The sequence below is a fragment of the Talpa europaea genome (genome assembly GCF_964194135.1).
Source record: "Talpa europaea genome assembly, chromosome: 7".
NCBI lineage: Eukaryota > Metazoa > Chordata > Mammalia > Eulipotyphla > Talpidae > Talpa > Talpa europaea.
In genome coordinates, this window is record NC_140074.1 from 127,721,246 (window position 1) to 127,736,570 (window position 15,325).

Here is a 15,325-nt window from a genome sequence, read left to right on the forward strand (position 1 = left end):
TTCTTCCCTCCTTTTTTGTGACCCCTCCTCCTGCCCCTCCCCTGCTGTTTGCCTCCAATCCATGGCCAGCTTGCAAGTTTTGTCTTAGAAAAATCTGTTTCTTGATCTGTGAGCTGGTCACCCGGGCGTGTTCACTTTGCAAAAATTCATCAAGCCCCACCCCGGTTCACCGTGTGGGATTCTCCACTTACGTCAAACTGCCATAAAATTGTACCTTTAAAAAAAGACTGCCTGGTTCAGAAATTAGAGAGTAGATCAATGTGGATGTGATTCATGTCCCTTTGTCTTTTAATAACAGTTCGATCCTTTCAAAAGCGATTCTTTCATTGTTACATCAGCCTAACTCAACCTGGCAAGTTTTCCTTCCACTGAACAGACAGCTGTGTCCCCAGACCCCATGCTGGCCAGCTCTTTGTGCAGACTCTCTGTTTCTTGGCAAAGCCAGCTCTGCTCAGCACCTGTGCTCTCTTGGACTCTCTACTCCATCCCAGATGCTTGGCTAATTTTGTGTTTAGTGAAAAAACTTCCCCTGATGGACAGTGGAATGAGGTAGAAAGAACACAGACAGGTAAGCCTGCACTTGCTACACATTTCTGCAATTGAGGTCAGTGACTTAGCTTCCCTGGGCTTCCAGTGTCTTGTCTGTATAATGTGTCATGGCAGTGTCTCCCCCACAGGGCAGCTGGGAGGCATGAATGGGATAATAGGAAGTGGCCAGCCCTGTGCCTGGCATCTAGGGCTTCCCAAGTAAATGTAAGCTATTGCTGTTGTTAACAGGAAAAGGATCTGAAATCATCTTTTTTCTAATTTCAAAATTAATGATTTATTGCAAAAAGCAAAACCAGGCAATCACCAAGAAGCAGCAGCAATGACTCCCTGACAACCACTGGATCATAACTTGCCATGTGTCCTTGGCCTCCTGTCCTGTGATGGGTGGGAGGCATAAAACCCATTCCACAGCTTCAGTGGGAAGAGGTGGACTTTCTTTCCTCTAGCTCAGCTTAATTTTTGTTATTAGCCCACCTTCCGCTGCAGGCAGGAATGAATCAGACGGTTCAATCTGAAGTTGGCCCTTCTTTCCCTGAAGCTGTGGCCAAATCCCCATGGGGGTGGAGGACAGGAGAAAAAAGTGGAGCTGATCACAGGAGGAGTCTGGAGCAGGCGGTAGTTCCCTGGACCTAGGCATCCATCCACCCATCCATCCAGCTTGCTGCCCATGGCCCCTCATTTCCATCCACAGGCCCTGCGGGTCCTGTGCCATCATCTCACGGGCCCCCTGTAGCATGGGTGGCAAGGGCAAGCCTGGGGACCATCTCAGGATCTTCTGCACCCAGCATTCCCTCTCTGGGGTCAAGATCCCTCAAGAATTGACCTCCCCAATAGCTAGGATGTGAAAACTACCTAAATGTCCACAGACCTTTAGAGCAAGGTGTGGTTATCCATACTATGGGAGGCTGTTCAGCCGCAAGGAAAGAGGAAATGTTGCCATTTTCAGTAAAGTGGAAGGAGTTCAAGGGAAGTCTGTGTGCTAAAGCAAGCAGAATGACCTAGACTGGACATTTACATAGCAGACGAGGCCACAAAGCAAAATACCTATAAAAACTAGTGGACACAAATAAACTAACTGAGACATAAAACCCGCTGAGGTGAAGAGGGAAGAGGGAGGGAGAAGGGGGTTAAGGGGTGGTGAGGGAGAGCAGTAAAAACTAGAAAAGAGGGAACAGACATTATACCGACGATGACACACAGATGGTAAATAAACACATGAAAAACTGTTCAAAAAAATAATCGACCTCAGCTCCCCTGGGGTCTGGGAACCCCTAAGTGCCTCCACTCTGGACAAGCCCCAGCAGAAGAGGCCTGGGACTTTTTCTCGGCTGCCCCCACCCCACCCCTTGCATCTAAGGCCTAGGGATCTCTTGCACTCTGCAACGTACCTCCACCCCACCCCGTCACCCCCAGAGGCTCTGGGGTGTGGCTGGGGAAAAGTTTATCCATCCTGCCTTCTGTTTCTCAACTCTGAGACTTTTTTGTTTTTTAAGTCCCAAACCCTGACGACTCTCCTTTTCCACTGCCTTCCAGCTCACTTTCCACTTTTTAACTGCTTTCTACTCCACTTCCCCTCCCTACCCTTCCCTGAGGCAGTAAGCACAAATGAGCTGAACTTTAATACAGAGGAGCGTGGGTTGGTCCGGAGGAGATTCCACAAAGGGTAGAAGGAAATGCAGATACAAAAATCTCCCTTTATATTTTAAAAACATTGTCTACCCCCACCTACACACACACACACACACACACACACACACACACACACACACGAAGCTTTGTACCTCTATTTTCCCCTTAACAACATTCTATGAGTCCATCCCTGTATCATTTTTATTGCCATTATTTTGGCATTTTTATTGACTGCGTACTATGCCATTGAATGGAGGAGAGACAGCATTTTACTTTATTGTACCCAGTGTTGGAGAAACAGATTATTTCCAAATCTATGTGACTCAAATGTTGCAATGAACGCCCCAGGGGTGTGCTACTCACAGGCTGTGTGTCATAGGCACGCTAAGCTGGGTTTCTTGATTAGTCAAACATTAGCAAACGTCACAGAATTGTTGAAAGAATGAAAGGAGATCATGTCTGTAAGGATGGAAAGCACTTAGCAAATACTAACCAAGGGAGGAGGAGGAGCGGATGATGATGACGGCGACAGCAGTGACAATACGACATCTTACAAACCCAGACAAAAACAAAACTTGATTTGGATGATGTGCACATTTTCTAAAGTCTTCTGATTAATAATTCCATCTCCCCTCCGTAGTTCCCTGCCCTCAACCCCTTTGCCAGGCGGGTGCCCCTACCTTCCAGCTATTGTGCATGGCGACTGCGAAGAACTCATAATTGCACTTACCTGGAGAATTGCCCTTGACCTGTGGGAGCCACCTGCCTGGGAAGTCCCTGAAAGGTTAGCCTGGCCAGGTACAGCTGGCCCAGGACAGCCTGCAGCCAGTGACTGACTGGGACAGGGTACAGAGTCCAGCCCCCTCACCTCAAGGTGGGACGACCCCTGGTACTGTTCCTGCCCCATATTCCCCTGGGGTCCTGCAGGTGACACTTCAGCCACACCTTCACCAGACTCCTTCCCCTACCCTGCTCTGCACTTCCACAGAGGTTTTCCTCCTAAGAGCCTCCCTCAATGAATTAGTCACCTGCATGAGAATCCCCCCATGCAAATCCACCTTAAGACACACTCTGATAGGGCCTCCCTGGTGGCCGCAGTGGTTGAGCGCTGGGTTGTGAAGCTGCCCACAGCCTCTGCAGCTCCGGTTGATACCCAGACCGCGGTCGAGGGTCCCACATGGCGTGCAGACCTCTCCTGCCGCCCGCTGCTCCCCTCAGCAGTGTACTTCGGTCCTTCTGCCTGTTCTGTTCCCCGCTCTGGCTCTGGTGAATTCTCTCACCCTCCCGCACTTCTGACTGTACCCAGTGCTTGTATAAATAAATAAATAAATCTTAAAAAAAAAAAAGTTTAAAAAAAAAAAGACACACTGATAGCTGTCAGGTGGCCAGATGGGAGGTCTTTGGGGTTTATCTAATGTCGCTCTTTATAAAACTACCCAAGCCCAGAGGGGTGTATGCAAGAGATACTCTCACCCAGCAAGCCAGTGGGGTCCCAGCGGGGTCCAGTGGGGGAGCAGGGGGGTGCAGTGACTGAGCAGCCAGTGCTGAGGGAGGGTGCTGAGCTTCACAAGGTGAGGAAGCCAGGAAACAGAACCGGGGGGCTTCTGCAGGTGAACCAGAGCCATAGAGACAAAGTTCAGAATGGAGTCAAGGTAAAAAGTGAGCCTTCTGACCCAGTTCACGTGCACCCGCTGAAAAAGCCACCCCACCCCCCCACCCCCCGACGCACACATGGTCAAAAAATAATAATAAAACACCCAGCACTGCCCTTGGCTTGATAAGCCCATATCTTTAATCTCTTTCTTTCCCTCTTTTTTCCCCCTTGATGACTGAAGTACCCACTCTGTGAGGCCTTCTGCTCAACCCACACTGGTAATAGTGACAAGACTTTGATGTCCTCCTCATTCAACAGAATGTTGTTTAGTTCAAAGTGAAGAACAGAGGCAATTCTTTGCTTTTAAATTATTAGCTCCCTAAGTCTTCCATAATGATATAGTTTGACTGAAGTGTGCAGTTTATTAACTACATAAAGACGACATTATCAGAGCGGAGAAGCCGCAGCGAGTTTTGCCTTTCAGCCCAAGCAGCAGGGGTTCCAGCTACTTTGATCTCCATCAATGCTACATGTCTTTGTGAGATAGAGAGAGAGCTGAAATTATCTTTGGCATGGCAGCGGCATCAATTATTCAAGCTCTTTTCCTTATGAATTAAAGTGTTCTTCTACTTCTACCCCACTTGTGGGTTAGGCTTTTTTTTCTTTTATTGTTGTTTTTCCAATCAGGAAAGGCCGTCGGAATAAATCTCCGCGCATTCACTTATCATACTCCAGCTGACCTTTGAAAACCCACATCGACTACCCCTCCTCCTCTTTAATTGCTCTCCCCACCCTCACTCCCTGCCCTGCTCTTCTCCGAGGTGACCCCAAGGACTATTTAGAGAAAAGGAGGGCATTGTTTCTCTTTGGCTTCGTGCCAGAATGGTCAACAGAGGCCAGTGAAGTAGCCCCTTGACAAGATGTGTCGGGCTGAAATGTAACAGAATGGAGACATCCGCAGACCTCAGAGGCCCGCCTGGCTGACCTCGGTTGGCTCACTGTGCCTCCGAGGGGGAGTTTGACTATCAAAACTCCCCTAGTGATCAAGACCCTGGCCTCCCTAATATGCCCACCCTTCAGGGTGGTGATTTTCAAGCTGCAGACTGAGATCTGTGAGTGGGTCATCAATGCATTTTACAGATCATGTCTAGTAGGATAGGACAGGACAGGACAGGACAGGACAGGACAGGACAGGACAGGACAGGAGAGACAAGAAGAGAAGAGAAGAGAATCTCAGCGTGCATTTGATATATTGGGGTGTTATTTCTTGTGACCTTTGTTTCAGATGTAAAGTCTCCATATATCATCATCACCCCCTCTCCCACAGAGACCTTGAGACAAGGATTTGAGGGTAAGTAGGTTATTTTCCAAAAGCACGGTGAGGTAGTCCGGGAAGTGGAACCAAAAGGGAGGAACGCCAATGGATAGCAGATTAATGGCTGGGCTACCACCGTGGGGCACCAGAGTTCCATGCCTCTGGGGGCCCTGTGACAGGTGCTGGGGAACATGCTTCAGAGTCGTCCTGCCCAGAATGGGAATGATAGAGCACTGGTCCACAAACACCCAGCCTCTGCTGGTCAGGGACTTGTCAGGGCATTAGCCACACACACAGACCAAGTAAGGCCTCATAGCTTGTGGATACTTGCGGGCAGAGGTGGGCAGCTGTCAGCTTGCAGAAGAGCTGTCTGTAGTGACGTGGGGGTAGACCATGGGGATGTAGATGAAACACCCACAATGTCTGCTCCACTATTTAAGATGAACTGTGATCATGGATGAGAGTGACAAGAGTTTGAACGTCCCTACTCTAACAGATAGAAGTAGGAGAGGCATCACACACTCCACTGAAATATTCTTTAACCCTTCTAGACTTTTCTTATTAAGTGCATGTACTAACTGACTACATTTGCCTTATGAGTTAGAACATTGGCCCAACATAAGACCATGAAGGTCAAAGAGTCCAGCACAGTGATTAGTCTAAAATGGCCACTCAACTAAGTGTGAGATGAGTTGGAAGCCACAGTTTATGAGCCACAGGGGGTCACTGAGCATCTGTTAAGTGCTCTAGTGACTCTGTACTAGGTACTGTGGGGAATCAGCTTTGAGGTCCTGATGATCCAATTGGAAGACCAAGCTAAGCAAAATTGGTAACTAGGAAACAGCACACAGCCAGTCAGTCACCATGTCAGAAACTAGGACTCATCCTAGTGTGGTGACTAGTTTTACATGTCACTTTGGCTGGGCTACAGTGCATGGTATTTGGACAAATGTGATTGTTATGGCATGTCTGTGAGGGTGTTTGTGGATGAGATTGACATATATATTGGTGGACTCTGAGAAAACCGGTTTGCCTGCCTAATGTGAATGGGCCTCATCCAATCAGTTGAAGACCTTAATAAAGCAAAACTCACTTCCTCCAAGCAAGAAGGAAATGTACCAGCAGACAGCTATTAGACCCAAAGTGTAGTTCTTCCCTGAATCTCCATCTTTCTTCCCCCATTGGATATTGGAAACTCACCAAGGCTCCACCATCATGCAAGTCAATTCCTTAAAATCACACTCAGTATGTCTGTCTGTCTGTCTATGTCAACTATTGACCCATCTCCTATTGGTTCTGTTTCTCTAGAGAATCAGATTAGATAATCCCTTTTCACTCATTTTCATTCTCTCAAAGGATGGTCACCAAACTCTTTGGTGTCATATCCCTAAAACCCATCCTTCTTTTCCACCCAGCTTATCTTATCCACATGCCAGAAGCTACAGGGCAGAGGAGGAGGGCCACAAAGTCTTCTAGAGAAGACACTGCTTGAGATGAGTCTTGGAAACATGGCCAAGTGTTGAACAGGCAGGATGGGAGAAGAACATGAGCAAATTTCTGGAAGACGTGGCATGAGAGATTTAGAGAACACAGCAGTTATGTGTTCTCTAAACAGATGGGAGACCATGAGAGGAGAACAGGAAGACAAAATCTGGAGCAGTGGGCAGGGACCAGCATGGGGTTCCTTAAATGTCATTTCAAGGAGTTTGGGCTTTTCCTGTAGTCAATGTAGAACCATAAAAGGATTTTGACTAAGGGATTAGTATGCTCCAGACTATGTTTTTAAAAACTCATGCTGGAGGCAGTGTGGAGAATGGATTGGGAAGACTGGAGACAAGGAACCCAGGGGAAGGCAGTAATCTCTGCAAGAAATGACTATAATTTCAACAAAGGTCAAGACAAATGGGGTCAGCTTGCAGACAAGCTGTCTGTAGTGACGTGGGGATAGACCATGGGGATGCAGGAAAAGCACTGTTTTCATTGTTAATACCCAAGTAGATGAAATGGGTGCTCGCATACTCTGCTGAGACTATTTTCCTAGGAGGCAAATGATCAGCAGATAGCTAGAGTCTTAGAACTGTTCTTCCCATTTGACCAAGAAATTCAATCGCTGAGAACTTTTTGTAAGAGACACCTCTAAAAGTGAAAAATTACAAATATCCCAAGTAGTCAACAAAATAGAATTAGTTAAATAATTTGTGCTCTATTCCTCCAATCTCATTATTTACAATTACATTATTTGTAACGTGATGTTGGGATGAATACTGTCATGGGAGAATTTTTTTTTAAAGATTCTTTTATTTATTTATTTATTTATTTATTTATTTATTTATTTATTTAATTTATACAAGCACTGGGTACAGTCAGAAGCACGGGAGGGTGAGAGAATTCACTAGAGTGGGGAGCAGAACAGGCAGACTGAAGAAGTACACTGCTGAGGGGAGCAGCAGGTATGGCAGGAGAGGTCTGCGCACCATGTGGGACCCTCACCAGTGGCCAGGGATCGAACCAGCGCTGCAGAGGCTGCGGGCATCTTTGCAGCCCAGTGCTCAACTGCTACGCCACCGGGGAGGCCCCATGAGAGAATGTTTATGACAAGTTAAGTGGAAAAAACAGGTATTAAGCTGAATGAGGTCTCTATGGGAACTCTGTGCTGTCTTTGTAACTTTTCTATAAATCCAAAACTGTTCTCAAATTTTAAAAGTTCATCTAAATATCTTTAAATTAGGATATTTACAGTATCCTAATTTTTATTTGAGACACACACCTAGAACATACTTGAAAGTGATCACAATAACTATCTCTGGGTGGTGAAATTGGGGGGGGGGTACTTTCTACTTTTACTTCTCTATATTTCCTATCATTTCTACAATGAATACATACTGTTTTTATAATTAAAGAAATAAATAAGGTTTGTCTTAGATTTCTTTAATGGAAGCTTAGCAAAGAGTGAGAGGAGAAAGACTAGTGGCTAGAGGAAAATAGTGCCAAAAGATGGTTTCACATTTTATTTCAGTCTTTATTCTGATTATAAAAAGAATATGTGCCAATTATGTAGAAAATCTAAACATGACAAAGTGGATTTTAAAAAAAATAGTAACCACACATAATCTTATTTCTCTGAAATGATCGCTGGAGAGTGAATGTGTGGGCCTCCACTAAGTGTCCCCCATCTCTGAAGCTCTTCTGTGGGGTTCAGTGTGGTCTTGCTTCTGCACCTGTGATTCTTTTTGAAGGCCTGGCCCTCCAGTGACTGGAGCTGCTTTGCCCAAATGTGCACAGAGGTAGGGTGGCTGGGTGAAAAAGTATAAAACTGCATGAGGCATGACTCACACTCCACAGTCCCCTTATGAGAAGAGACAGAAGCTTCTCTCTGCTGTACTCACCACATCTTCTTCCACTTCCCTCTCCCACTTCACCTACTCCCTCATAAGTTTCTCCTAGAAGCACTTTTGTAGAAGTCCCTTGCTTATGAAGCCTCATCTCAGGTTCTGCTTTTAGGAAACTCACTTGTGACATTGCTATTGATGCTTTAATGCATCACCTTCCTTTTTTTTTTTTTCTTTCTACGAGTGTAACAGCTGTTGTAGAGTTCTGACACACTTACTTTATAAGATTTAGCTCTGCTCTTCCCAGGAGCCAGTACTGAGAAAGTCAGGATTGGCCACATGGTTCATAGCATCCATGGCATTTTAAAAAAATCACAACTGAGGTGAGTTTCTGGCACTAAGTGCAAAGAATACTTGTCCTGTGATTTGTAGAGAACCACCTTCTCAACAACTTCCTGCAACGATCCAAGTAATGAATTCCATAAGCCAATGGACAGGTGCCAGGGTGATGTGGTTGCTGGAAAGAATTCTTTGATGCTCTGATAAAATATGAAGATTAAATTCAGTATTTAATCAGGGATTGCACAAGCAAATGCCTACAGGGGCAAGGTGGGCAGTGTAAATCAGGCACCAGTAAGGAAAAAAGAAATTAGAGGGTACATTTCCCATCAAAGGGAGCCACCTCTCAGCTCTAAGCAAGATTGGTCATGTGGGAATGTGAGGACCTGGAATCTTTAATATTTGTATTATTTTTATAAGGATGTCCTCTAAAGCTGCATCTCGATTCCTGTCTCCTCTCCCAGGGACCCATTTTCAAACTCAACATCTTGGATTTATCTCCCCCAAAACTACTTCCTCCTTCCTGGTTTCCATCGAGTGGCATCTCCATCAGTTAACACAACAGATTCGCAGTCTCCGGCATCTTTGACTTTGCCCTCACCATTCTTTGTATATCAGGTCCTGGTCCGTGCAACTCCTCTAACTGGTCTTTCCTTTCCCGTTCTACTGCTGTCGCTCTAGCGCAGTCCAGTGGGGATTTCAAGTTTACTGTTGCTTGACTTCTTAGACCATCTAAACCCTGGCCCCTGATTCCTTTTTTCTAAAGTGTGATTCTGATTCAGCTCAAAAGGCTTCCATGCTCCCCATTGCCTATCAAATTAAGTCTGTTCTCAGCTCAGCTCTGACATCAACCTAGGATTCCAATGTTATCTCCTACCATCCCTTGAAGACATTGGATTCCTTTTCATTCACTAGGATGTGTGCACGCCTAGCTCTCTGCAGCACTGTTTACAACAGCCAGGGATGGAAGCAGCCTAAGTGCCCAATGACAGATGAGTGTTTTAGATGGTGTTGTATATATCACAACACCTGGAATATTACTCAGGTACAAAAAAATGATGAAATTTTGCCATTTGCAGCAACAGGGTTGGAACTGGAGATAACACTAAGTGAAATAAGTCAAAAGAAGAAAGAAAAGAAGACATATTGGATGATTTCTCTCATATATGGAATATAAAGAAACAACATGAAAGAACAGAATGAACTAAACAAAACAAACCCTAGAAATCTGAGTGCAGAATTGAGGCTACAAGAGCAAAACACCAGGGGGTTGGGGAGCAAAGGGGAAAGAGAACCCAGGGTACTATGGTGCGTAGAAGGTGGGCGTGGTGTGGTAACATACATCTGAGGAGGTGTGATCCTGCACCGCTAAGCCATATACAGTGATATAAACTAATGTTACCTCAATTAAAAATAATATAATTAGGGCCTCCCTGGTGGCGCAAAGGATTAAGCAAGGCACTATGAAGCTATCCACAGCCTCTGCAGCACAAGTTCGATCCCCGGCCAGGGAGGTACCCACATGGTGCAGCAGACCTCTCCTGACTCGCCCGCTGCTCCCCTCAGCAGTGTACTTCAGTCAGTCTGCCTGTTCTGCTCCCCACTCTGTCTCTGGTGAATCCTCTCACCCCCCCATCTCTGGCCTGTACACCAGCTCTTATATGCATAAACAAATCTTTAAAAAATAATAATATATTTAAAAAGAAGAAGAAGAATCTGGATAGCATCCCCTCTCTAGTCTCTCATCACCTGTATTTTCCTCCAACTGGAACGCTTTCCTTTTCCTCTTGCTGGCATTTATGGTTCAACATAAACTTACCTGTGGAAACCCAGCCACACCAGCAAGGCAATTCTCCTGCCTGTGAAACTCCATTTCCTCAAGCCTGTTGGTCTCCTTCTGCCTTGTCTTATTTCAATGCATGTGTTAACGCCCAGACATCTTGGAAAGTCCATGAGGGCTGAACCTTGCAAGCCATTCTTGCATTCCCTCAGCACCAACCACACAGTAAGTCCTCAAAAATGGGTGCTGAATGAATTCTTATATTATTATCACTGAAGCTTGCCAGGCTAGGCCCCATCCATTGGTAAACCATTGTCTCCCTCAGCCCTGCTACTAAAAGCACACCCAGAGCCTCTCATTTGCACTTTCCTCTCAAGTGGAGCAGTGCATATGCGTCCCCTCATTACAGACCCATCTCACTGCTTCTCTTCAGATCAGAGATCTCTTGCCCTGAGGGTTTCAAGCCAACTCCCTCAGACTCGTCTCAGGGCTCAGTCGACTTCTGAGGGCCTGTTCTGTCTTCCTATCCCCAGTTCACTGCTTCTGGGACAATCCCCAGGCCCAGGGGCAAAGCCAAAGCTTGACCCCAAGGCAAAGTCCCCTCTGAACCAGCTCAAGAGCAAAAGAAACCCTGCCTTAGCCAAGATCAAAGCCCCGTGTAGCCGATCACCCGTGGCCTAATGCCACGCTGCTATGGCAACATGAATTTTAAGCAGTCATCAGCAGAACCTGCCTCTTCTATTTCAACAACCCGGGAGCCAGCCTCTCTCTCGGGGTAAGACTCCCTACAATGAGGGACTGGGGTGTGCCTGAGGGATCTGAGTCATTTTCTGGGGTCAGGACAGCCTGACCGAGTAACTGACATTCTGAGGATGGGCCAGATGTGTCTGCTGAGGCCTCCAAAGATTGAATGCATTGCTGGGGCAGGTGTGGAGGCAACTTTAGAACCCCAGGAAGGAAGCAGCAAACGTCTCTTCACTTCTCTTCACTTCTCTGCCAGCAAGATCCCGGGGTCTTCTGTATCTTTTGCATCTAGACCAAGATAACTGACATGGTATGAAGTCCTGACAATGCCACCATCCCTCAGGGAGCTAAATCACCTACTGAGATGACACAAAGTATATTGTAATGTAGGTCATAATAAAGATTCCCTCACTTCCTGTTAAACTTCACACTGGGACCACGATGATGCCCACACCGTGCAAATCAACAAACTCCCAAAGCCCATGGAGGTGGGGGTGCCCCAGAGGACAGGCAGGAAGACTCATGGCCAGGGGTCTCTGTGATTGTCCCCAGTGTCCCATCCTCCTGGGGTGAGGGATGTGCAGGCTCCTAAAGCTCCCAACATACTCATTCTCATTGTTGCCCCGGCTTCTAGAAGAACATGCTGAGCCCCAGATGGTCTCGCTGCTGTGTGGACAATGTGATGGCATCAGTGTTGGTTCTGCCTAGAATGGAAGAAAATAATTACCCTCAGGCAACTGCGTGGTAGAAATGTAAGTTAGTAGCAGCTGGTAAAAAGGCAACTTGGGGGCCTTCCCCGGTGGCGCAGCAGTTGAGCCCTGGGCTGAGAAGCTGCCCGCAGCCTCTGTAGCGCCAGTTCTATCCCTGGCCACAGGTTAGGGTCCCACATGGCACGCAGACCTCTCCTGCCATGCCTGCTACTCCCCTCAGCAGTGTGCATCATCAGTCTGCCTGTTCTGCTTCCCGCTCCGGCTCTGATGAATTCTCTCATCCTCCCGCACTTCTGACTGTACCCAGTGCTTGTATAAATAAATTAAAAAAATGGCAACTTGGCATGATGGATTGGTCGTAGAAATATGCACACTCTTGAACCTAGGGATTCCTTTCTCGTCTCTCTCCTAGCAAAGTGTGCAGAGAAGCACGTACCCGGATGTTCATTGCAGCACTGCCTGTTTTGAAGCAAACTGGAAACATCTAAAGGTGAATAATCAAACCATGACATAAATGCCTTCATGTTCCTAGAAGCGTCGGGACAAAGCAGCATGGACCGGAGGGCCAAAGCAACTGAATTTCTCACAGCTCCAGAGGCCTGAAGTCCAAGATGAAGGTGTATGCTGGCAGGCTCTTCCTGAAGGCTCCTGGATTCTTCCTGGCCTCCTCCTCTTTCTGGTCACCCTGGAAATTCTCCGTGTTCCTTCATTTATCACAACATCACTCCAACCTCTGTCCCCACCTTCACGAGGCCTCTCCTCTCCCATGTCTCTGTAAAATCTCCAGGGATTTTACTTTTAAGACATAAAAACTTAGATCAACAACTGCTGTGAAGTTCATCAACTTGTCATCCTATTTCAACAAGAATTCTAGAGATGTATGAAAGTTGTAAATGTGAAGTCGTAAAAAAAAATTCATAATGTAAGCCTTAATATATAAAGTGGTCTGCCTGAGCATTTGCTGTGTGATTGGGAGATTTTTATCTTAGTGGATGATCTTCAACAACCCAAACCCCAACCTAAAAGTGGCCCTGGGCTCCTAAGGAGGATGAGGCTGGAGGCAAAGCGTCTGTCTCTGGACATTCCCGTGGTTCCCTGAACTCCTGTGGCTCGGTCTTTGTTAATGTGTGCCTCAGTTTCCCCATCTGTAACCTGGATCAGGAAAGGGGAGGGTGGTGACCCCTACCTCACAGGCTTTTGCAGGGATTAATGTGTGCTATGAATGAAGGGCAAGTCAAGCTCAGTGTCTTGAACTTGAGCTCAGTCCTGCTGCACAGGGCTTTGGATTTAGTTTTGTGAGTAAATAAAGTTGTCTTTGATGGTGAAAGAAGAAAAAGAAGTACTCTACTGAAATTTATGGAGATGAGAGTCATGCACCACACACATAAAATTCAATCGGTGTGGCACGGTGACAGAGGTCTCGCCCTCCAGTCATCCAGAGGCTTGGCTGAAAATCCCAGGTGTGCTGTGTCTCTGCAATGCTTCAAATTCCCCTTGCCTTGAAGCCAAAGGAGGAGAGAACATCCAGGATGAGCGCAAGGTGGGGGCGCTCTGCAAGGAAAGCAGAGAACTCTGTAATCTGGTCTTTCTAATATCTAATTAGTAAACTACAAAATGGAAGCTAATGATGGGTCAAGGGCTGGGACCCTACTGGGCATGAAGCATGCTCAGAATAGGCAGTCCTGTTTCCCCTGGATCTCTGTAACTGGACCCCAGAGATATTTGATGCTTGCTTCTTATGGAGGTGAATGTCTATCCGTGCCTTCTCATTTCATGTGAATTATATCTCATAATGTTATTTTGTGTTTTGTTGAAAGTAACTGTTCTGAGATTATTCTTGTATGTTTCTAGTCTTCCCTACTACATGTTCTTCAAGGAAACTAGAGCTTTCTGAGTTTTAGCCCAACATACACACACACACACACACACACACACAAATTCTGGGGTCTACAACTTTCTTGAGGCTCCTTTTTGCTTCAAGACCACCTCAGACATAAAAATAGCAAATATGCAGTAAACATTCACCAGGTACCAGTCACCGATCTGAGCTTTCACACAAATTATCTCGTCATGATCACACTTTTCCTAGGAGGCAGGTATTGCCCTGATCCCACTTTTTATGGATGAGAGAATTGAGGTTTGCAAAGCCTTACTAAAATGCTCAAGATAACTCAACTAGGAAATAATAGAACCTGGATTTGACCTCAGGCAGTGTGCTCTGAGCTGTCATGCTCTGTATGTGCTCCTGATTCTGTTTAAAATTATGCTTCCCAACTAAACTGTAATTTCTTGAGAGCAGAACCTAATTTTATTCATGACAGCATACCAAATGCCTAATAGGTCTTCCATAAAACTTGGATGGATGGGTGGAGGATGGATAGATGGATGGATGGATGGATGGGTGGGTGGATGGATTGATGGATGGATAGATGGGTGGGTGGGTAGATGGAGATAGATATTGTAGATTTGTTTGTACATTTAGCATAGAGAGTGAAGAGTTACTTCAAGGCAGGGCCAAAGCCAAAATCAACTTTCTCATTCACCAAGGAGTGTAAATCTTGCTGCCTCCAATAACCACAACTTGTGTGATGCCTACAGTTCCAAGTCTGAAGATGTATTTCCTTGAACCAAAGTCTCCTTAAATGGAGATACAATGGAGAGGGAGGGAGGGATGAGTAGGATAGATAGACAGGCAGGCAGACAGACAGACAGACAACTGTGTTGTAATAGAAAAGAACACACACACTCACACACACACATATATAATAGAAGCTGTCAAAAGGGAAAGCAAAGAGAATACAGTGGAGGGAGGAACATAGTCAAAGAAACAATGGGAGAGGATTTTGAGAATAGAAACAATACATAAGTCCTCACATTGAAGGAGCAGGTGGCAGGAAGGCCACACCCCGACACATCCACACCTAGACACATTGCAGGACACGTGGGCAACCCTCAAGACAAAGACCTGCTCCTGGAAGCAAAATGGAGAACAAAACCTATTTACATCAATAGCAATTGGCATTTTCATCAACAACAGTACTTGGCAGAAAACAATGAAATAATATCTGAAGTGCAGAGGGGAAAAAACTCTCAGACTATCATTAGTTATTCAGGTAAGCAATCATTTAATAGTAGTGATGACAACAGTAATAGGATATCAATAGCAATGAGGATAAAATAAAGATATTTACAGGCAAAAACCCATTTCATTTCTCAAAGCCATCAGTGAAAGAATCACTACAGGATGCACTTCAGCACAAAAAAAATGGACTCAGAAGGAAGAAGGGGCATCCTAGGGTCAATGGTGAGCAAAGAGTTGGGTAAAAATATAGTTCA